Raw genomic sequence first — 22,426 nt, 5'->3', positions numbered from 1 at the left:
TTTTTAACATCCTCCTCTTTGATCAAGCTCTGGGTCATCTGTTCACCTCCTTGACATGACTCGACATTAGCTCCCCATCACTTCTTTGGATTGCTTTTGAGATGTTAAGAGGCGTTATACAAATGAATAATCGCTGTGCAGAGAGTTTCTTTCTTGGGAAGTATGTGAAGCTGTAAATTGCTTTGGTCTGCTCTAATGAAGGCTTGAAAAGGAAGTTCTCTGGACTAGTTCCATCTGGAAACCATTACAAATGATTCTGTCTGTATCACACCATATTTGACTCTCATCTGAAGGCAGGTTTTGGTCCGAGCATGTTGGCCGTGTGACATTCATGCAGCTTATAGTCACTGCAAGTTTGTAAATTTCCTCCTGGTCCAATTAAGTTCTGGGCAGTAATTCAGCGCCATCTGGACCAGCTTGACCAACGAATCATAGAACTGCCATAGGTCAAAACCTCAGATCAGGCGAAACACAGCCGGTGGGTTAAAGCAAGTTTTTGACCACATTCTATACTGAATTCTATCTGAGCAAAATAAATATACTACTTTCTTCCTCAAATTAAAATGTTAGAATTTAGCAAAGAAGAAGGCTAAATCTCTGTTTCGAAATATGTCAGGATCGGGTCAGGAATTCCAGTCAAGCGGCACAAACCAAAATACAAGAGCGTGAAAAGACAGTGGTCCTCATTGTTTTCTTCCATATGCTAGAATGGAAAAATAAGTCAAAGGTCAGGAATCAAAGTGACATATCTGCATTTTAGTAAGGTTCAGCATTCACAGAGTTGAGCTGTGAACTTGACTGCTTGAATCCCAATCTGTACAGCCTGTAGATATCTGCAGTTAAACATTTTTTTTCATAGATTCCTGTTTGACTTTGCTGAGTGCATCAACCTTATTATGGAACGTAGGCCTATCACTACGCCATAATACCCACGGGAGTGTTATAATTCCCTAAAAGGCAGCGTTTTCTTTCTCAATGATACCTCTGACTGCTGATGTTATTTTTCAAGGTGTGGTGGGCGAGGGTACTTGGTGGAGCAGCACGGTTAACACTTGATGCTTTCATTGATGGGGTCTAAGTTTGAAGCCAGTACATAATGAATGAAAACCTCTTTTCTATGCCAACACTAAAGCTTGTATGTGCAGTGACTTTGACAGCCTCAACACTTTTCTGAGAGTGGCATCAGAAAAATGCAGTCAGACCGGTATTAGATTAGATTAGATTCCCTACAGTGTGGAAACAGGCCTTTCAGCCCAACAAGTCCACACCGCCTCTTGGACCATCCCACCCAGACCCACCCCCCTATAACCCACACGCCCCTGAACACTGGGCAATTTAGCATGGCCAATCCACCTAGCTTGCACATCTTTGGACCGTGGGAGGAAACCGGAGCACCCAGAGTAAACCCACGCAGACACAGGGAGAATGTGCAAACTCCACACAGACAATCGCCCGAGGCTGGAATCGAACCCTGGTCCCTGGTGCTGTGAGGCTGCAGTGCTAACCACTGAGCCACCATGCCGCCCTTATTAATGTTTACTGCTACAGTAACAAATGTTAGTGTTGCAAAGAACTACTGCAGTTCAATTAGATGCACATTTTATCAGGCACTTTTGAAGGAACTTTATTCAAAAACTGTCCAAAACCACTGATTTATCTTAATGGTTTTATTTCATGGAACAAGAGGTGGTTGCACAAGGGTGATGTAACTAGCTGGACCAGCACTTTTTGTCCAACCCTAATTGCCCTGGAGAAGGTAGTGGTGAGCTGCTGTCTTGAACCACTGCAGTTTTTATGGTACATGCAAACCCATATTGTACTGTTAAGAAGGAAGTTCCAGGATTTTGACCTGGTGACAATGAAGAAATGGCAATATATTTGCAAGGCATGATAGTACATGGCTTGGAGTGAAACATGCTGGTGGTGTTCTAAAGAGTCCTCTAACTTTCACTTACAGTACTTATATGACTTGCTAGTCGATGATGACTCCCAGAATGTTGATAGTGGAGGGGATTCATTGATGGTAATGCTTTTTAGTGTCAAGGAATGATGTTTAGATTCTCTCTTTGTTGGAGATGGAGATTCCCTGTTCTCCTTACTTGAAGGGTCAATAACAAGGGGCATAATTTTAAGGCGAAAGGCAAGTCACTTCGAGGATTTTCAAGGAAACTTTTTTTTCACCTACTGGGTGATGGGACTCTGTAATGTACTGCCTGGGAGATTAGTTGAAGCAGGAAACCTCACAACCTTTCAAACCTTTTAAAGCAGAGTGGGGACAGTCAGTTGGCGGGAGACCCCGAGCAGTGCGGGGACGGTTAGTGGGCTGGAAGCCCAAGATGAGCGGGGACGGTCAGTGGGCTGGGGACCGATGCAGTCGTTCAGTGGCTTGCCAGCCCAGTCAGACCATGTGTGGAAGCAACCTGTACTGATCTACTGTCGGCTGTTTATAGAAAGAGCGAAATGTTTATCTTATTAACTTTATTTCTTATTTTTCTAACTCATAGTATGAATAACTGTAAAGTAATGTAACTTTTTTTCCTTTATTTCTATATTTTGTAACTAAGCTATATACCTACCTACTTTGTGGCACTATGTGGGGTAACATTGTAAGCTTTTCACTGTACTCCTGTACTTCTGTACTTGAGTACATGTGACAGTAAAGGAAATTTTATTCTATTCTCTTCTAAATGTTCTTGGATAAGCACTTGAAATATCATAAAAGTCAGCACCATTAGCCAAGAGCTGGAAAATGAGACTAGTGTAGATTTAGGATAACAAAGTGTGAAGCTGGATGAACACAGCAGGCCAAGCAGCATCTCAGGAGCACAAAAGCTGACGTTTCGGGCCTAGACCCTTCATCAGAGAGGATTTAGGGTAGTTTTTGTTAGCGCTTGATGGACTACTTCTGTCTCCACGGTTAGGTTGGGGACACTCCCCTGAGGAAATCTTGGAGCTGAGATGATTGATCTCTAACAACCACAATTTTTTTTTCTAGGTTGCAACTCCAACCGGTGGAGAGATTTTCCCCCTGATTCCCATTGATTTCTAGTCTCCTTTATGCCATACTTGGGCCAAATGAAATGTTGATGTCAAGGGCAATCACTCATACCTCACCTTAATTTAGGACATTCAGAGCTAGCAGTGAGACATCCAAGGTTCAAAGTCATGCATTATGTGGTGAGGGGACCATATTGCTTGTTATGTTCCAGAAAGTCAGGTGAAGGATCAAACTGGAGCCTATCTTAATACACTTCTATAAACATTTATTTATAGAATACATAGTACAAACATGTGCTTCCTGCCACACCACTACAGCTTCTGTCTGCTTCAATTTGTATGAACAAAAATGAATCCCCAATTAATGTCTACAGTTAAATACAATTAGGCTGTGTTTACCACTAATTGTACTTTTAGGGGGACCAGTGACCGAGCATGCATGGAAACATAGATTTGTAGTCAAACTTCTGAGCAGCAAACCTCTCACTGAAATCAATTAATCAGTTTGGTAAGATTTGACTTGTTAGTATGTGATTTGATGAAACCTGCAGCACAGTACTGCTAAAGTTGCTGCACAAGTGGTACCCCTGAAATGTATTAGAAATCCAATGATGCAAAGGCACAGTCAGAAAGAGCCCTCAGTGCTACGCTCACGGCCTCACTGTTATTGTACCATCCCTGACAGCTTCACGGCGAGGAATGTAGCCAATGTCCGATTGAGGGGCATAAGGCAACATCCAGCAACGAGGGCAATGGGACAATGGTGAGCAAGGTAGCTAACACCACAGTCAGCATGGTGACTAGAGGGCTCTGTTTCAAGAGGAGTGGCCAATTTACTGTAGACTTTGTTGTTGTGCAAGTGACCGGTGACCATCTTGGTATTGACAATGCACACTCCAACGTAATTGACATTACTAACTACTTTGTTCAAGGAAGAGTACTGAGATGAACTAATGGTAGGTGTCAATTTTAGTTAGTTCAATCCTATTCCTCCAGAGCAGAGTGATAATTACCTGAAGGAGGTGTAACGATGTTGGAGGACAGGAAATAGTGGACAGAATAAATTTGCTCTTTATATCATTCAAACATATCCCTATGTCCTAGATTTAACAACTAACTGTGGAATGATACTTGCCAATGACCACAAAGAAAGTTGTTCACAAAGATCTGATGGTTTCTGGGACATGGAATACTATATTCCTGAAGTTACTTTGAACCTGGTGCTGGCTCAAAACAATCTCCAGGCATCCAGCAGCAGTGAGGGCTTCATGCATTGTAAGCAGCCAATTACATAAAAGTATTCTCACAGACAGCAAACCAGGAAGTCAAATTTGCTGATTATCTTTTTTTTATATAATTTCAACAGAGAGTAAAATAAACTTTGAGGCATATATACTGGAAGATAAAACTATGAATTCAAAAAGTTATATTAAAAAGAACATGCGATTGATATCATGGTAGACAACTTAGACATTGCATAAATATTTGTTTTACAGGGTTGGAAAGGTTCCTCAGCAGTGGTAATGATTTGGCATCCCATTACAAATGCAGCTTTTTAGGCGTTCTGGATTTAACCACAAATGTGCACACATCACGAATTACTGTCCATTTCAAAGGAATACTCAGTGTGAATAATTCTCAATATCTACAATAAAAGTGAGACCAGTTCCTAAGCTAATATATCAGAGTACTCTCTAAGTTTTTATACATTGACATTACCCCCTTAATTTGAGTGTGTTTATACTCATGCATTGTATTGTTGAAAATAATGAAAATATCCCTAATAATTTCTTTATATTGTAAACACAACTGGTGCACTAATAATTATCATCATCGATTACCTCTTTCCTTCTGCAACTGAACTGCATTATATCTCTATACAATAAGACTGATGGTCTTATGATGCAATACGGAGCATCCAGGTTCGAGCCATATGCAAGAGCTTGAAGGCCAGGAAGATGTGCTCATAGCATGGAAAAACAGGTCAAGCATCAACCTGGAAATCACCAAACATAAGCCAATGGTAGATGCTAAGAATAAATTTGTTGGCAGCTGTGTGATAGAAAGAACGTTGGATGCTCTACCATCACTATCCGTAGTTCCAGGTTATAGTACGCACGTGGAAGTACATTTTGCCACAGCAACCCAGACTCCCTGAGTGAACTGTGACAGACGTCCACCTCAGCAAGACTACTACAAATCAAATAAAATGTGAAACATTCAGACATTTCATGAATGTTTCTACTTCTGGAAGTGCAACTATCAATGTTGGAGATTGGAACAGTTTATAGAATGAGTTTCTGTTTCCAGTATGAGTCAACTAAGCACAGAAAAGATGCAAAACATGTGCATTTATATAGTGCCTTCCACCACCACATCATAACCCAGAGTAGATGGTTGACAGTGAAATAGTTGAAGTGCAGTCACAGTTGTAATGGAAAGAAAGATCATTTGTTTATTTTTGATTAATGTTGATTGACACACAAACATTGGTATGAACACTCGAGGTATCCTTCTCTCTCTCAAAATCTCTCTCTTTAACATTCACCTGAGAGTACAGAATGGGCATTCATTTAAATGTCTGATCCACAAATACACCATCAGCACTTAGAGTAAGGTGGTCGGGATTATGTTCTCAAATCATTGGAGTAGGATGCGGGATAAAGTTTCTTCAAGCCATGTTTAGCCAGAGAGAGAATAAAATGGTAACAACAGGAATCCTTAATCTGAGATGTGTGAGACATTTAGAGATGCTTTTAATGAACCTGCTACTTTCCGATACAATGTAAGTACAACCAATATGTTGATTATTCTAAAGGTGTCCTGGCAGGCTTCCAATTTTCCACCCTTCATAAAACACAGATCGTGCAAGATCCTGCTGCTCATTTGCAAGCTCACACCAAGTCCTGTTTCCTCATCAATCCCATGTTCACTGATTTACATTGACTTCCAGTCCAGCAAGGTTTAAAGTTTAAAATCCCTGTCCTTCTCATCATTTCCATTCATGACATCACCCCATCATATCTCCATAACCTCCTCCAACCCTACAAGATATCTGTGCTTCCCAATTCTAGCTTCTTTTTCAAATACTTGCATGGAATGTGGATGTAACTGGCTAGGCCTGCATTTATTGCTTCATTCCTAGTCACCCTTGAAGTTAGTGGTGGCCTGTCTTCTTCAACTGCTGAAGTCTATTTGGTGTATGTGAACCAATAAACACTGTTAGGAATGGACTGAGAGCATTTTGACACTATGATGGTGAAGGAACCAGTTGGTGGTGCAAATGCTACTTATCGCTGTCAGCCCATGCTTCAGTGTTGCTACATTTGGATATAGATTGTCTCAGTATTTAAGGAGTCATGAATGGTGCTGAATGTTGTGCAATTATCAGTAAACATCCCCATTCCTGACCTTACAATGGATGGGAGGTTATTGAAGAAGCAGCTAAAGACGGTTGGGTCTAGACACTACCCTGAGGAACTCCTGCAGTGATGTCCTTTAGCCGAGATGATTAACCCCCAACAGTGCCTCAGAGTTTAGTACTGCTGTCTCATAGCACCAGGGACCCAAGTTTGATTCCAGCCTCAGGTTACTGTCTGCATGGGTTTCATCCAGGTGACCGGTTTTCTGCCCACAATCCAAAGATGTGCAGGTTAAGTGGCTTGACCATGCTAAATTGCCCATAGTATCCAGGGGTGTGTAGGTTAGGTTAATTGGCCACGGGGAATGCAGAGTCCCAGGGATACGGTTAGAGGGTGAGTGGGTGAGATGCTGTTCGGAGAGTTGGTGTGGACTTGTTGGGCTGAATGGCCTACTCTGGGGACTGTATGATTCTTTTGGCCAAGTATGACTCCAATTAGTGGAGAGTTTTCCCCTGATTTCCATTGACTCTAGTTCGACGAGGGCTCCTTAACACTACACTCAGTTGAATGTGGTTTTGAGATCAGGAGCTGAGTGGCTCTGGTGGACCAAAACTTGGCATCAGTGAGCAGGTTATTGCTGAGGAGGTGCAACTTGATGTCACTGTTGATCAGCCTATCTATCACTTTACCAATGATCGAGAGTAAATTGATGTATTTGTCTTGGCTGGATTTGTCCTGTTTTTCATGTACAGGATATATTTGTATAATTTTCCATGTTGCTGGGTATGTGCCAGTATTGTACTGGAACAGCTTGGCTAGAGGCACAGAAAATTTCATTCTCATTGCTTCCTCTAAGTGGTGTTCGACATGTATGATTTTTGCCCCATCAGCTGGGGAGAGTGGTATGTGGTAACCAGTATGAGGTTTCCATGCCCATGTCTTGCCTGATGCATGAGACATCTGGGGTCTAGAATCAATATTGAGGACTCCCACAGTAACTCCCTCCTGACAGTATACCACTGTGCCATCTCCTCTCCTGGGTCTGTCCAATCTGCTGGGTCTATAACTGATGGTATTGTCTGAGTCATTTTGTACAAGGTATCATTCCATGAGTATGATTATATTAAGCTGTTGTTTTACTAGCCTGTGAGACAACTCTCCCAATTTTAGCACTAGCCCAGAGGTTAGTCAGGAGGACTTTGCAGGTTCAACAAGGCTGAGCTTGCCACAGTCATTTGTGGTCCAATGGTTTCATACCTTTTTTAAGGCTTTTTAGGAGCTTGATACAACTGAATGGTTGGGTTTGCTAGGCCATTTTAGAGGTCAGTATAGAGGCAACCAAACTGTTGTAGGTCTGGAGTCGCATGCAGGCCAGACCATGTAAGGATGGCAACTTTTCCTTCCTGAAAGAACACTAGTGAATGAGGTGGGGTTTTATGACATCAATAATGGCCAACTAGACTTGTGATCTATACTTCCTTCACAGCACCATTGATGGCAGGGTCTTCAGCTGCTTGGGGTCCAACTGTCAGAGGTACTTCCATGGTGTCTTCTTCTCTCCTCTTTTAAGATGCTTCATAAGAACTATTTCTTTTGCAAGTCTTTGGGTGTCTGTTCCATAACCTCCTTATGGGGCTTACTGTCAGATTCTATCCAGTAGCACTCCTTACAGTTTCATGGGACGGATAACTACATGAAAGACACAGACAAGAGTATAATGCAGTTGTAATGTCACTATTATCCAGAGGCCAGCCTAATGTCCTGACCCCATGTATTCAAATCCTACTGCTCCGTTATATCAATAATGGTGTTATGGAACTATCATCAATGGTTCTAAAAACCCATCTGTTCACTGATGCCCTTCAGGGAAAGAAATCTGCCATCCTGAGCTGGTCTGACCTACATGTGACTCCAGATCCACAGTAACACACATAACTATAAAGTCATAGTCATACAGCATAGAAACAAACCCTTTGGTCCAACCAGTCCATGCCAACCATAAACCCAAACTAAACTAGTTCCACCTACCTGCACTCATCTATATCTCTGCAAACACTTCTTATTCATTGACTTATTCAAATGCCTTTTAAATGTTGTAACTGTACCCACATCCATCCCTTCCTCTGGAATTCCATTCCACATACAAACCACTCTCCATATAAAAAAAATTGCCCCTCCTGCCTTTCTTAAATCTTTCTCCTCTCGCCTTAAAAATAAGTTCCCCAGTCTTGAAATCCCCTAATGTGCACATCCAGTGAAATAAATAAAAATTGAAACATAAGGGAGCAGGGACCTGGATTTCCGTGAGGAAGTGACACATATGGAAGCCGCACCTAGATAGAGATATCATTTCAAACCAGTATCAACCCTTGCAATATATCCTATAACCACAGGCAATGTCAGAATTCTGTGGAACTGACCCTTTGTAAATAGTGTTTGCAATCAGTGAGAGTGGCCAAGATGTTAATACTTGGATAAATTGGTAAAGCATTACTAATGGATGTACCAAATGTTTCCTTTACCATTTTACTGACATCCATTTTTTTAGCGGAGGTGTGCAGGATCAGTGGAAGAGGCATTTCTGTAGTACAAGGTTCCATTGATTTGCCTCACCACCGTTCAACAGAATGAGTTACAGTTACCTCAGTGTTTAAATGGTATTTGAACGGTATAGCAACAACATCTTGTATCCATATAACACTTTCAATGTTGCACAATATCCAAAGGTGCTTAGCAGTACTTGAATGGAACTGGACACTAAGCCACAGAATGTGATATTGGATCAATTAGAGGTAGACTTTAGGGAGGGCTTAAAAAAGAAAATAGATGAAGGAGTCTCAGAGGAGAACTCCTGATCTTTCAGGCTGAGATAGGTAAAGGCGCAATCACCATTTGTGATAACATGAAAGTTACGCAACAACGAGATGCCAGACGTACAGGATGGTGAATACAGAAGAGGTGATGCTGGAGGTCTTAAAACACATAAAAGAAATTGTGGGGCCCCTAGCAGAGATATTTGTATCAATGAAAGCCACGGGTGAGGTGTCAGCAGACTAAGCTGTACCATTATTTAAGAAACGCTGCAAGGAAAAACCAGGGAACTGCAAACCAGTGAGCCTAATGTCAGTCATGGGTAAGTTGTTTAAGGGGATTCTCAGACACAGGGTCTACATATGTTTGGAAAGGCTAGGACTAATTAGGAATAGTCAGCGTGGCTTTGTGCATGGGAAATTGTGTCTTGCAAATTGGATTTTGAGTTTTTTGAAGCGGTGACCAGAAGGTAGATGAAGGCAGAGCAGTAGATGTTGTCTACATGGACTTTAGCAAGGCCTTTGACAAGGATCCACATGGTAGACGTTTAATAGGTTTAGATCACATGGGCTCCAGAGAGAGCTAGCCAATTAGATACAAAATTGACTTGATGGCAGTAGACAGAGATTTGTGGTAGAGGTTTGTTGTTCAGATGGGAGGCCTGTGACCAGTGGTGTGCCATAAGCATCAATGCTGGGTCCACTGTCATTTGTCATTTATATTAACGATTTGGAGAAGACAGGAGGCATGATTAATAAGTTTTGGAATGACACCAAAAGTGGTGGTATAGTGGACAGTGAATAAGGTTATCCAAGATTACAACAAGATCTTGATCAATTGGGCCAGTGGGCCAAGGAATGGCAGATGAAATTTAATTTAGATAAACACAAGGTGTTGCATTTGTTAAGACAAAACTGGGCAGAACTTACACAGTTAATGGTAGAGCCCTGGAGAGTGTTGTCAAACAAAGAGACCAAGGGGTGTAACTACATAATTCCTTGAAAGTGGCGTCACAGGTCGACTGGGTGGTGAAGAAGATATTTGGCATGCTTTCCTTCATCATCCAGAGCATGGAGTACAGGAGTTGGGACATGCAATGTTACAGCTGCACAAGGCATTGGTAAGGCCACATTTAGAGTACAGCATACAGTTCTGGACACCCTGCTATAGGAAGGATGCATTTAAACTGAAAAAGTTTACAAGGATGTTACCGAGGCTGGAAGGTTTGAGATATAAGGAGAGGCTGAATAGACAGGGACTTTTTTTCCCCCTGATGTATAGGAGGCTGAGGGGTGACTTTATAGAGGGGCATGGCTAAGGTGAATAGCCAAGATTTTTTTTTTCGCAGATTAGGAGAGTGCAAAGCTAGAGGACATAGGTTTAAAGTGAGAAGGAAAAGATTTAAAAAGGACCTGAGCTGCCAGAGGAAGTGGTGGAGGCTGGTACAATTATAAAATTTAAAAGGCGCCTGGATGGGTACATGGACATGAAGGATTGAGAGGAATATGGGCCAAACATAGGCAAATGAGATTAGTTCGGTTTAGGAAACATGGTTAGCATGGACAAGTTGGGCCAAAGGGCCTGCTTCTGTGCTGTATGACTCTATATCTCAGAGAGCTTATACAATCATAATCAAGACATAAGAAATAAGAGCAATAGTAGGCCATTCAGCCCATTCAGCCTGCTGCAGAATTCATTAAGTTCCTAATTTATCAGATGGTGGCCTTCAGTCCACTTGCCTGCCTAGCTTTGTTCCATAACCCATAACTGTTTCTTCTTTCAGTCAAAAATCTGTTGAACTCTGACTCAAGGGGCTGAATGCCCTATTCCTGTTCCTGTGTTCCTAATGTATTCAGTAACCCAGCCTCCACTGCCCACCAAGATTGAGAATTCCAAATACTAACTATCCTGAGTTATTAAATTCATCCTCCTCTCCCTTTTAATGGTGTACCCTGTACCTCTTAGTTCTAGATTTTCCAAACATTCAGCATCCACCCCGCCAAATCTCTCAGAACTTTTTGCTGGAACAACATCATCTCTCATTCTTCAGAACTTCAGTGAGAATTGGCTCAGTCTGTCCATCCTTTAGGCTTGCAGTGTTACAAAAGTTCCAAAGGTATGAGGAGATGAGAGAACAGACTGATGTAAGAACAAGGATGAGCATTTTAAAATTGAGGCATCACCCTATTGGATATCCATGCTGATCTGTGAACAGAGATGATGAGTCTTTACGGCTTTGTGCAAGTTTAGATGCAAGCAGCAAAGTTTAGAATGAGTTGAAATTTACAAAGGGTGTATTGGGGTGACGGTTCAGGAGGGGGTTGGGACGTGACCCGGGAAGTATCAGAATATTCATGTGTGACAAGAACAATGACACAAATGAAGTACTGGAAAAAAGTATCCAGACAAGAATATTTTTAAATGTTTATTTTTGTAATGCGTTTGATTTTGAATCATAGACTTATTGAATGAGGCCAATAGGCCCATAGAGTCCATGATGGCTCTCTGCAGGTAAATCCATTCCCTGACTTTATCTCTAAAGCCCCTGCAAGCTTATTTCCCTCATTTTCCTGTGGAAATCATTGTTTATCACCAGCCTTGGAGTGGGGAGTTCAGATTGTGTGAACTGTGTGCTGGTTACCTGGACCCTACAATTTTGTGATTTTTGCATTGTGTTGTGCGTTATGCTCAATGTCTCCCGTCCCTCCATACTTATGTGGGTGAGTTTCCTGAAAGGCCCACAATATTTATTCCTCTACAATGTGAACGCCCTCACTACTGCCCATTCACCCATCAATTTCCAGCCCAGTTTTTCACCGGGCCTCCAACCCAGGAGTCTTTAATTGAACTGTGCTGAGCTTTTACATTTTCTCTTATTATTTATGATTTCTGATATTAATTTAGGTCCAGGATATGGTGGCTTATAAAACTTACCACTTTTTTTGTAAAAATACATATGACAATAAACTGCTGTTCTGTTCTATTCAAATTAATGAAAGGTGACCTCCTTCCCATAAATAACATGGGGAGCTTTGAAGTTTGTCCTTATTTTCAGTATTCCAACCATGTGGCGTCTGGGTTTATCTCTAAACAACCAGCATGAACAACTCAGCGGCACTGTAGTACTCTATAAGAACAGCCACACGAGTCTTTAACTGATAGAGAACCACGGGGTTCTCTGAAGTGGAGAGGTTATAAAACGATGCTTTAAAGTAACGCTCACCAAAATCATCAATGCCAACGTAATCCGCATAACGGTCAGAAGAATGTCATTTTACAGAGGAGGAATGGTGGGAGGGGTAAGGGGTGTGGTGTCAGGGCCGTCAATCTTAAGGGGTTGTGATAACATGTGGAACAGCAGCACCAGAACTCAAGAGAGTCTTTGTGTGAACCCAGTGGGAGGACTGGGTTCCGAGGCACAATCCCAGCTCGCTGACATCACTCAGCCTGGAAGGCAGGAAAGGAATGTGTGAGGGGAGAAGAAGCATTGTGGATCAAATCTCTGCCTTAAGCCTCTAGGACAACTCTACAAGTCACTGGAAGGATTTCTTACTGCCGTGCGCCAGTGAGTAGTTTCGAAAGTAGGTGAACGCTGTAAAACGTAAAGCCAATGTGTTTTTCCCCCCCCCCTCTTTAAATTTCATTTAAAGGCACTTTGTGGTGGAAACATTTTGGTGTAGTTCTCAGATGACTAAGTCAGGATTTTGAAGTGCAGTGGCCCAGAGTTCGGGGACAGTATGAGAACAGTTTAAGTGTCCGGTTGCAGAACGTCCCGAGAACGCGCAGTAGCACTTAAAGGCAAAACGAGTCTCCTGACAGATGGGGAGTTTGTAAAGTGTGGCGTCGTACTGTTGTTGAGTTTCTTTAAGGTTGGCGAGCCGGAACTGGCTGCTGAGAACCTACAGATGGTCTTGTCTGTTTCACCGGGTGGGGGGGTGGGGGGTGGAAGCCGCGGACAGAGAGGCTGTTTCGGCAGTTCAGGAAACTCAGCAGCCGCACACGGCGTTCAAATGATGTTCATTAGTTCAGGCGGAGGCTCGCCTTATCGCAGGAGCGGAGGGGAAGATGCAGTCTATTTAACACCAAAGGGGGCGTCAGCCTGCTTTTAGAATAAGTTTTTAAGTCTCTTACTCGAAATTACAGCTCAGTAATCTCACTCACTGCACTGTGCCATCCTATGCATTATTCAAGGGAATAAAAGTGACGGTACCTTCACACCGATAAATTTGATACAAATTACAGGCTACAAAATCTCACACCAGTGCCTTACGTACAAGCGAACCTATTGGTGTTACGGTGTTACCCAAATCAGCCGAATGTTTCCAAATTCTGAAATATGTCGATGCAAAAAGAAAGAGCAGAATGCACGTGGATGCTGGGAGTCTGGACTGAAAACTCTCAGCAGATCTGACAGCATCTGGAGAGACTTCTTACAGGTTTAAAAACTGAAAGAACTGCGAATGCTGTCAATGAGGAACAAAACCAGAAGTTGCTGGCAGAGCATCTGTGAGGGGAATAAAATAGTGACCCTTCCTCAGATGACCTTGCGTCAGCGCCGGCAAAAGTTGAGAGACAATAACACCTTTTAAACGTGCGGGAGGCGGTGAAGAAGCCAAAAGGGTGGGTCGGGGGGAAACCGGAAGATAAAATAACAAAAGTGACGGGGATAGGGAGGCAAAGTGGGATGGTAATAAAAGAAGAAAAGGGTTTCTACTGGAGGTGTAAATGGGAATAACGGAAACAGCTTCTCTGACAGTAGGTCATTGACCTGAAATGTTAACTGTTCCTCTTTCTATTCATGTATCCACACACACTCGGTCTGGTCTTTGCCTAACTGCGGTATCAGAATCTACATGCCACAAACAGAGCACTATTTTCTGAGCAAAATCCAGTTTAATGAACTATTCTTCAGTTTGGCTTTGTCTATGCAACCCTGAAATGATAATAAACATTCCCTTTTAAGTGCTTAGTTTGGTCACAGTGACTCCCAGAACATAGTAACAGAGGAAATCTTTGCATTAGTCGGGGGAAGCAGAAGCATAGGAGGGGGCTGTTCAGCCCCTTCACTGGATCCTACTGTTCACTTTTGATTTAATTCTTTCATGAGATGTGGGCAAGGCTGGCTAGGCCAACAGTTATTGCCCATCGCTTGTTGCCCTTGAGAAGTTGGTGGCGAGCTGCATTCTTGAACTGCTGCAGTCCCTGCTGGGTAGGAAGACCCACTGTGCCCTTAGGGAGTTCTACATTTTTGACTGATGTCACTGAAGGAATGGCAATATGTTACCAAGTCAGATCATGGTTGATTTGTATCTCAGCCTCATTTACCCAACCTTTGCTTTAGAAACTTTGATACACTTCACAATAAATGTCATCCTAATCTCAATGTTGAAAGTTTCAATTAATTCTCCCAATTTTTATACAACTTTACATTGCTTCAACCAAATCATTGCTGTTTTTTCACAGTACGCAACAATCCAGTGGTATCCTATGGGTCTTTTGTCACACCCTAGCAGACCAAAAGTAAACACTCGACCCCTGCTCTGTCACCTACTCCCAACAATTGTTGATCCATGTCATCAGGCTAGTTCTAGTTCCATATAACCCCACTTCTACCATTTAGAATCACAGCACCATCACCTAGCACACTATTCTGACCTGGAACTACGTTGCCATTTCTTCACTGTCACGAGGTCAAAACCTTGTAACTCTTTAATAGTACTGTGGGTGTACCTGAATCACTGTAGACCTTGAGGTTTAAGAGGGTTGGCTCACCATTACCTTCTGAAGGCCAATTAAGGATAGCCAATAAATACAACCTAGTGAGACCATCCCATCATTTACCACCATCACCACTTGCCATTTGCAACCATCGCTCTGCTTGGTCTTTGCCCAGACTGGGAGTTCAACTTGTGACCTAGCAGCTTAGAATCTTCAAATGTCTCACCAATAGTTAGCAATTATGTGAAGATATCAAACTGCTTTCTTGAGAGATGGGGGTGAATTTTAGCTTTCTTAATTGAGTGGATTGGAGTGAGGTCAGTCAATTGTTAGAATTTTATAAAGCTTCCAAGTTTTATGGAGGCAGGCTAAGATGTGAAACCAACCTATTCCCAGGAGATGGGGTGGGAATTTAAATATTTTAGTGAGGCTGTTTGCGTTTGATTTGTGGCCAGAAACTAGGGGTTCTTCAAAATAGAGCTCTGGGAACTTCTATTCTATTACAAATTGAATGATTTATTAATCACAAAACTCACTAGGTAATGATTTGCAGTAGTGGTTAAATTGCACTTTGCATCTTGAAAAATCAAATGATGCTTAAAGTAGATGAGTAATTACTGTGCATGATCATTTCTGAATTCACCAACCTCATCGGCTTGTCTGAATTACAAATTTAAATGGGTCTAATCCTCTAGGAATTAAAAATTCCAAGTTCACACTTAAATATTCCTGCTTTTCTGTTGTTTTAAAAGGAGTTTATTTTGAATTTTCTGCCAACAGTTTCTGCTGTTTTACTGGGTGTTCCAGCAGGGCAGTAACTAAAGGTGGAATTCAGTAACCTTTATTGGAGTGTAACTCCCTCGTGACTTAAAGCAAGGACAACACATGGTCTTTGACAAGAAATATTCTGAAGCCTGTCCAGCTTTACTTTATTTTTCCTGCCTTTCGTGTTCTACAGTCCATATATGGGAGCCTTTTCTTAGTGTCTAGGAAAGAAGACTTGCAGTTATGTAATGCTTTTAACAACCTTTCAAAAACAATATCTCAAAGTGAATTGCAGCAAATGACGTATTTTTGAATTGTATCACTGTTGTAGCATAGCAAATAATTGTGTTCAGTAGGCACCCCCATCAGCATATAAACAATCAGAACAAAAGAATAAATTCTGTCTTGTGTCCTTGTCATGTGGGAATTGTAGCAATATGTTTTTTGGAGGTCACTTATTTGAGCTTGAAGGCAGTCTTTTCTTAGTGGTGAAACCCGCTCATGTCATAACTATGGTTGTGTGACATAGCGAGCTTTGCTTGTTACTCCAACAGTTTGAGGTACTTTGCTCTACTGGAATAATGTAAGGTAGACTGGGTCCTATTCAGGAATAAATCTGATAATTTTAGGACCTTTTCATAAGTATGAGCTATGTGCAACAAGAAATAATTTGGCCAAGGTAGTTATTAGTCCACTGGTGGCTTTGATAATATTAAGATTGCATGGTGAACAAATACATCCTGTACTATTTATAAGTTTGCCAATAGACCGATCTAATAGTCCTTGAAAGTGTAGGAATCCCAACGTGTATATTAATCAATGAAGGTGCGTTTGTGGAGAGGCCCCTGGCAATTTCTTAATGAGGACATCAAGGAAAGGGGCTTATTTGACAGTTTCAAATCCAAAGAGTGAATTTAAGCAGACTGGAAAGCAAGGAAATCCTAACATGCTGTTGTGGGTCCAAATATAGCAGATGTATTATCACCATATTAGAAATTTGCAAAGAGTTGGTTAGGTGTCATCCTGTCAAATATTTTATCGTGGAGCTCAACAAAGATATTTGTGAGTGCTAAGCGTAGCATTGTGATGATAAACTGAGTCAGGACAAGGTATGAACATAAAGTGAGAACAGTTAGAAGGATAAGCTGTAGCTGGTGACTGAGTCATCTATCATGCTTTGTAAATCAGAAGGAAATTCCAATTTGTATTTAAATTTGAAACTTTTTTGGGGGCTTTATTTTTCCAGTTCATAATAAAGTAGGCTTGTCTATGTCATTTATAAATTTTTCAACCTTGCTGAGAGGTACTAGTCTTGACATTATGAATGCCTTTTTGAGATTCCAAGCTGAGTTCCAACATTTGAGATGCTTTGCAGCTTTGGCAGGCTGGAGAAGCTTCAAGCACTAAAGAGCAATATAACCTAGTTTTGCTTATTCATAAATCAACTCCAACTGAGTGTGAATGTTGAAAGGAGTACAGTATTGTCTGACTGACAACATACATTCCAGACATTTGTACTTTGTGCATGTAATCCAAGGTATTGAGAATGTGGAACTCATTACTGCATGGAGTGTATTTTTTGGTGTGAAGAACGTTGACATATTCAAGGGGAAGCTGGCCAAGCATCAAAGGGCTAATAGGAGGACTTATTATAAGGTGAATAATGTTAGTATTGGGGGAGATACCTCCTTTGGAGATAAACTGTTGAGTTGAATAAACCTTTTCTGTGCTGATTCTATGAAATAATTAAAGTAAAAACAGGAAGGTCTACATGACATCATAAAGCACTAAAATAACGACTTACATTTGCATAGTATCTTTAATATGGTAATATCTCCCAAGGAGCTTCACAGGAGCAAAATCAAACTGATTTTGGACAGATGTAAGAGCACAAAATCTTAATGCCCATTCACTTGGGCAATGCAAGTATGATGGGTTGAATAATCTCCTTCAGCACCTAATGTTCCTGTGCTCAGACAGATGATCAAACACTTGGTCAAAGAGAAAAGTTATAAGGAACACCGTAAGAGCAAAGAGTGATGTAGTGAGGTGTAGCCAAGGAATTTCAGTCCTCAAGGTCTGGACAGCTGAAAGCATGGCACCAGTGGTAGAGGAATGAAAATCAAGGGTGCACCAGAAACTAGATTGGAGGACTTCAAAGATGTCAAAGTTGAATGGCTACAGGAGGTTACAGAGATAGGGAAGGGTAAGGCCATGGATTTTTATTTAACATCTCGGGTTATCTGCATTTCACATTTACATTCAAACATGAATCAATTGTATCAACGTCACAAACGATCATTACTGTGATCAGAAAGTGGCTTAATGTTCAGTGATATTATTATTACAATAGCAGATCAGAGAGGATTCTGGTGTCAAAAATCTTGTTACTTTATTCTGCAGCGACTTGATTTTGTGTTGCTGTAGTCCAGCTGTAACCTTGATTGTGAACGCTTTGTCGTCACGCATCTAGGCAAGTAGTAGTTCCCTCTCAAACTTGCTCAAAAACCTGGGATTTTAACTGCCACCAACACTGTTTTCTGAAAAGAGTCTGGGGTTGGGTTGATCATGTCTTTTGCTTCTTGTTCAAATCTTCCACTGTCACAGATTGCTGAGCGCTATAGTCTGGGTTATTGACTTCTGAAAATTGTTCCATGATTTTTCGAATCTGTCTTAAAACAAGTACAGATGCAGACTATCCAACCTTGGGAAAAGGAGGAAATAATCTTCTATTCAATGGCTTCCTTAACCGTCTAGGGTCTCACTGCTCCCTATCTCTGTAACCTCCTCCAGCCTCACCACACTCAGATCTCCGCATTCCTCCAACTCTGAGCTTCTGCGCGTCTTCAATTTCACCACTTCACTGGTGTGGCATATCTTTCTGATTGTTAAGGGTTTTGCTTGAATTTTAAGCTCTGAATTCCTTCTTCACTTGCCCTGTCTCTCTTTCCTCCTTTCCTACGAGGCTGAAAGCTTTCTCCTTGGCAACGTTTTTGGTCATGGCCGTGTGACGATCGGTGTCACTTCATATCTAATGGTACGCTTGTCAAGTACCTTGGGAGAATTATGTTAAAAATGCTACATAGTTGCAGATTTTTTCAGTAGTTGAACTATGAAGTTTAAAAGTAATCTCGCAAATGCAGATTCTGTAATGACATGAAGTCATAATAAAACAAAATTTCCATATTGTCTGTGACTCTTTTCCACCAGACCCAGAGGCATTGAGGAATTTTTATTTGTTGTAAATTAAAAATGTATCAGGGAAATGGAGGTATAATGTAGTTTCATTTTAAAGCCAAATTAACATTATGCTCTTGCTTCATAATGCTGTTGTGGGTCTGTGGCTTCATACAGGTTTATGCATATACTGATTCGGATACCAGACCACAGGGCTACCAGTTTTTACTGTGTTTAGTATGAGCAGCCACTAAGCTTACTGACTAATCGTTTGTTCATTGAAAATGAAATCATAAATCGTGCATGGTTCTACTTTGTCATCAAGTCCATTTGTTACTCGAATTTGGGTGCTCGTTGTCCATCTGTTTTACAGGGAACAGTTGGCATTGCTGCAGCAATGCAGTCAAAAGTGGACTGTATTTGCAGCTCAATTGTCAGCTGGCTATTTTGACAGGCAGCCATGTTGGCTGAGTGCAGTAAACTGAGAACTTGAGTTCACTCAAATTCTTAGAATTTGTTAATGACGTGGGTGTCACTGGCAAGGCCAACTGTTGCTGGCCATACTTCATTGCCCTTGAGAAAGTGCTAATGAGATGATGGCCTGTTGGGCTACTGCAGGTGAAGTGCTGCAGTGACACCCACAGTGCCTTTGGGGAAGGAGATCCAGGATTTTGACCCGGTGACAGTGAAGGTACAGTAATATATTTCCACGTCAGGACGGAGAGTGCCTTAGAGGGGAATTTGCAGGTAGTGATGTTCTCATCTGCTGTCCTTGTCTTTCTAAATAGTGGAAGTTGTGTGTTTAAAAGGTGTTGTCAGGCACCTTAGTGAGTTGTTGTTACACTGTATCTTGTAGATAATACACAGTGCTGATACTGATGGAGAATGTTTAAGTCGGTGAATAAAAGTGTCAGTCAAGCAGGTTGCTTTGTCCTGGATGGTGTTCAGCATCTTGTGTATTGTTGGAGCTGCACTCGTCCAAACAAGTAAAGAGTGTTCCATCACACTTCTGACACGAGTCCTGTAGATGGTGAACAGCCTCTGTGGAGTCACAAGGTGAGCTGTTGCTCAGAGTTCACAGCCTCTGATCTACTCTTGTGACCACAATATTCAGTTTAGTTTCTCGTCACTATTGATGATTGGAGATTCAGTGGTGATAATGGCTTTGAATATAAAGGTGAGATGATTAAATTCCCACTTGTTTGAAATAATCATTGCCTGACATTTGCTCGAATATTACTTGCCACTTAACAGCCCCAAGTCTGAGTGTCTTCTGAGTCTTTCTGCACGTAGGCACAAGCTGCTTTAGTATCTGAGGAATTGCAAATGTCCCTTAGTATTGTGCAATCATCACTGAAAATCCTGATATCTAGCATTATGATGGAGGGAAGGCCGTTGATGAAGCAGCTGAAGATGGTTGGGCCTTAGGCAGTATCTTGAAGAACTCCTACAGCAGTATACTGAGGGCTCAGATGATTGGCTTCCAACAATCAAAAATGTTGTCCTGTGTGCTAGGTATGTATCAAACCGACTTAGATATGTCCCTTTGATCCCAATTGGTTTCAGTTTAGCTGGACTCTCTTAACGTGTTAATAACCCTGTCACTGACACCTTCCATCACTTTGCTGATGACTGAGAGTGGAATAATGTTGCATAATTGGCCATATTGGATTTGTCTTTTTTTTCTGGTCAAAGCACATCAGTGCATTTTTCCATACTGTCAAATAAACATCAGTCTTACACCTATACTAGAAGATCATAGCTGAGGCTGTGACTAGTTCTGGAGCCGTAGTCTTCAGAACTACTATCTGGATGTTGTTTGAGTCCTTAACCTTGATTATTTCCAGTGCCCTCAGCTCTGTCTTGATATCATAGAGTGAGTCCAGTAGGCTGACAATTGGAAACTATGACTCAGGGGATCTTGGGAGGAATTTGAGATTGAGCATCCACTCAACCCTTCTGGCTAAAAATTGTTGCAAATGCTTCACCCTTCTATTTTACAATTAAGTAATGAGCTTCTCCTTCAGCAAAGATGGGGCTATTTGTGGAGCTTCCATGGTCAGTTGTTTAATTGTCTACCACCATTGATGACTGGGTGTTACAAGACTGCAGCAGAGCTTTCAACAGATCAGTTAGTTATGGGATTTCTTCCAAAATCGTTCATTCATTATTGGATAATGTTTCTCTGTCAGTAATTTTGAAGTTTTTTTTTAAGAATCTGGCCCTTAACAGGAGGAATTTTAGCCCTGTGCTGATAAAATATTGGGAAGACTGAAGCCAATTTCTGCAGGCAATGTCATAACTCGATTCCTCAGCCACCAACGTCAGCTGTGCCCTTGGCCATTGTCTCTGGCTGGACCAGGCAGTTTACAGCCATGGTGTCCTATTTGACTCTGGACTGTATTTCCCATTCCACAGAAGTTCCATCATTGTGACTTTACAAAAGGGAAATGGAGATTAAACCAACCTACCACTTCCGTAACAACACACGAATCTATCCCTCTTCCAGCCCATCTGCTTTTGAACCACATCACACCTCCCCCCGCCAATTCATGCTTTTGACTTTTGCAAAACATGTCTATTCCAGCACTGTCCAGGCAGATCACCCAGCTTCCATAAGCTTGTTGGAAACTCTGCTGCTCCTGTCTGACCGTGCAGCAAGTCCCATTCACTCCTCTGCTTGCTGACCTGCAATGGCTCATGTACAGTTCTCATCGTTGTGTTCAAATCCATCCTGTGACTTGCCCCACCCTCTCTTTGTAATGTCAATCAAGTCCTTTGGCTCTCAGACGTCTGCTTCATATCTAGTCTCATTACCTTCATCAACCCAATGGTGGCTGTGCCTCCTACTAACCTATTCTAAACTCTGGAGTTCCCTCCATAAATCTTTCAATTTCTTCTTCTCTCTCTTATAATACCTACCTCTTTCATCTGGCTTTCATCATCTTTCCCCATTTTTACTAATGTGACTCATCATCAATATTTGTTTCATAATGTTACTGTGAAGGACATCTTACCATGTTGAAGATACTACATAAATGAAACTTGTTCTATATTCAACCTCAACCGTTTGGGATTCTAAGGAGAGAACTTCTTTGAATGAATGTCCTTACCACCATCTTCACGTTCTGCAGGTTGTATTCTCCAGGAGCACCAAAAGACACTATGTTTTGTAGTCTTGCAACAAATGACCAATAATGCTCTTCCATGTTGTGTTAAAGAATAGCCAGGTGTGCAGAGCTCAGTAATGTGATTCCCAGGTCAAAAAAAGGGTGGGCTGGATGGCAGAGGCTGGGAAAATATTGGTCTTAGATCAGAAAAGGTATAAAATAAAGAAGTAATAGGGTAAACATGTGTGATGATACATAGCACATTGAACATCTCCTGTTAAAACTACCGCTTGAAATGTTTGTATCTTGGTATAGCAGGATGCCCTTTTGGAAGGCTGAAGCATTAATAAAATGGCCAGCCATGTCTGAAAAGAATAAATTTCCCCCTTTCTTTCATTCATCAGATGCTGCCATGACTGACCATGCAAATGAAAACTGAGAATTGCCAGCAGGCAGTCTTGCTGCAATTAAATGTCAGCAAACTAA

At 41.6% G+C, this 22,426-nt stretch overlaps 1 protein-coding gene across 11 annotated transcripts in view; it reads left to right on the top strand.

Annotated features, from left to right (window-relative positions):
* LOC125451012 (paralemmin-2-like) overlaps positions 1–22,426 on the top strand; it is a 438,977-nt gene that overhangs the window by 369,785 nt on the left and 46,766 nt on the right. Inside the window, exon 1 of one of the 11 annotated variants that reach the window (XM_048527631.2) lies at positions 12,523–12,735. The exons of 9 other annotated variants lie outside the window; for them this stretch is intronic. The gene's annotated coding sequence lies outside the window, so the exon portion shown is untranslated. Of the gene's footprint in view, positions 1–12,522; positions 12,752–22,426 lie in introns of those variants that run through there. One more of the 11 variants, XM_048527628.2, reaches the window with a different exon arrangement.

The sequence above is a fragment of the Stegostoma tigrinum genome, chromosome 3, assembly GCF_030684315.1.
Source record: "Stegostoma tigrinum isolate sSteTig4 chromosome 3, sSteTig4.hap1, whole genome shotgun sequence".
Lineage (NCBI taxonomy): Eukaryota > Metazoa > Chordata > Chondrichthyes > Orectolobiformes > Stegostomatidae > Stegostoma > Stegostoma tigrinum.
The sequence above is the reverse complement of the archived record's forward strand: the minus strand, read 5'-3'. Positions and strand labels throughout refer to the sequence as shown.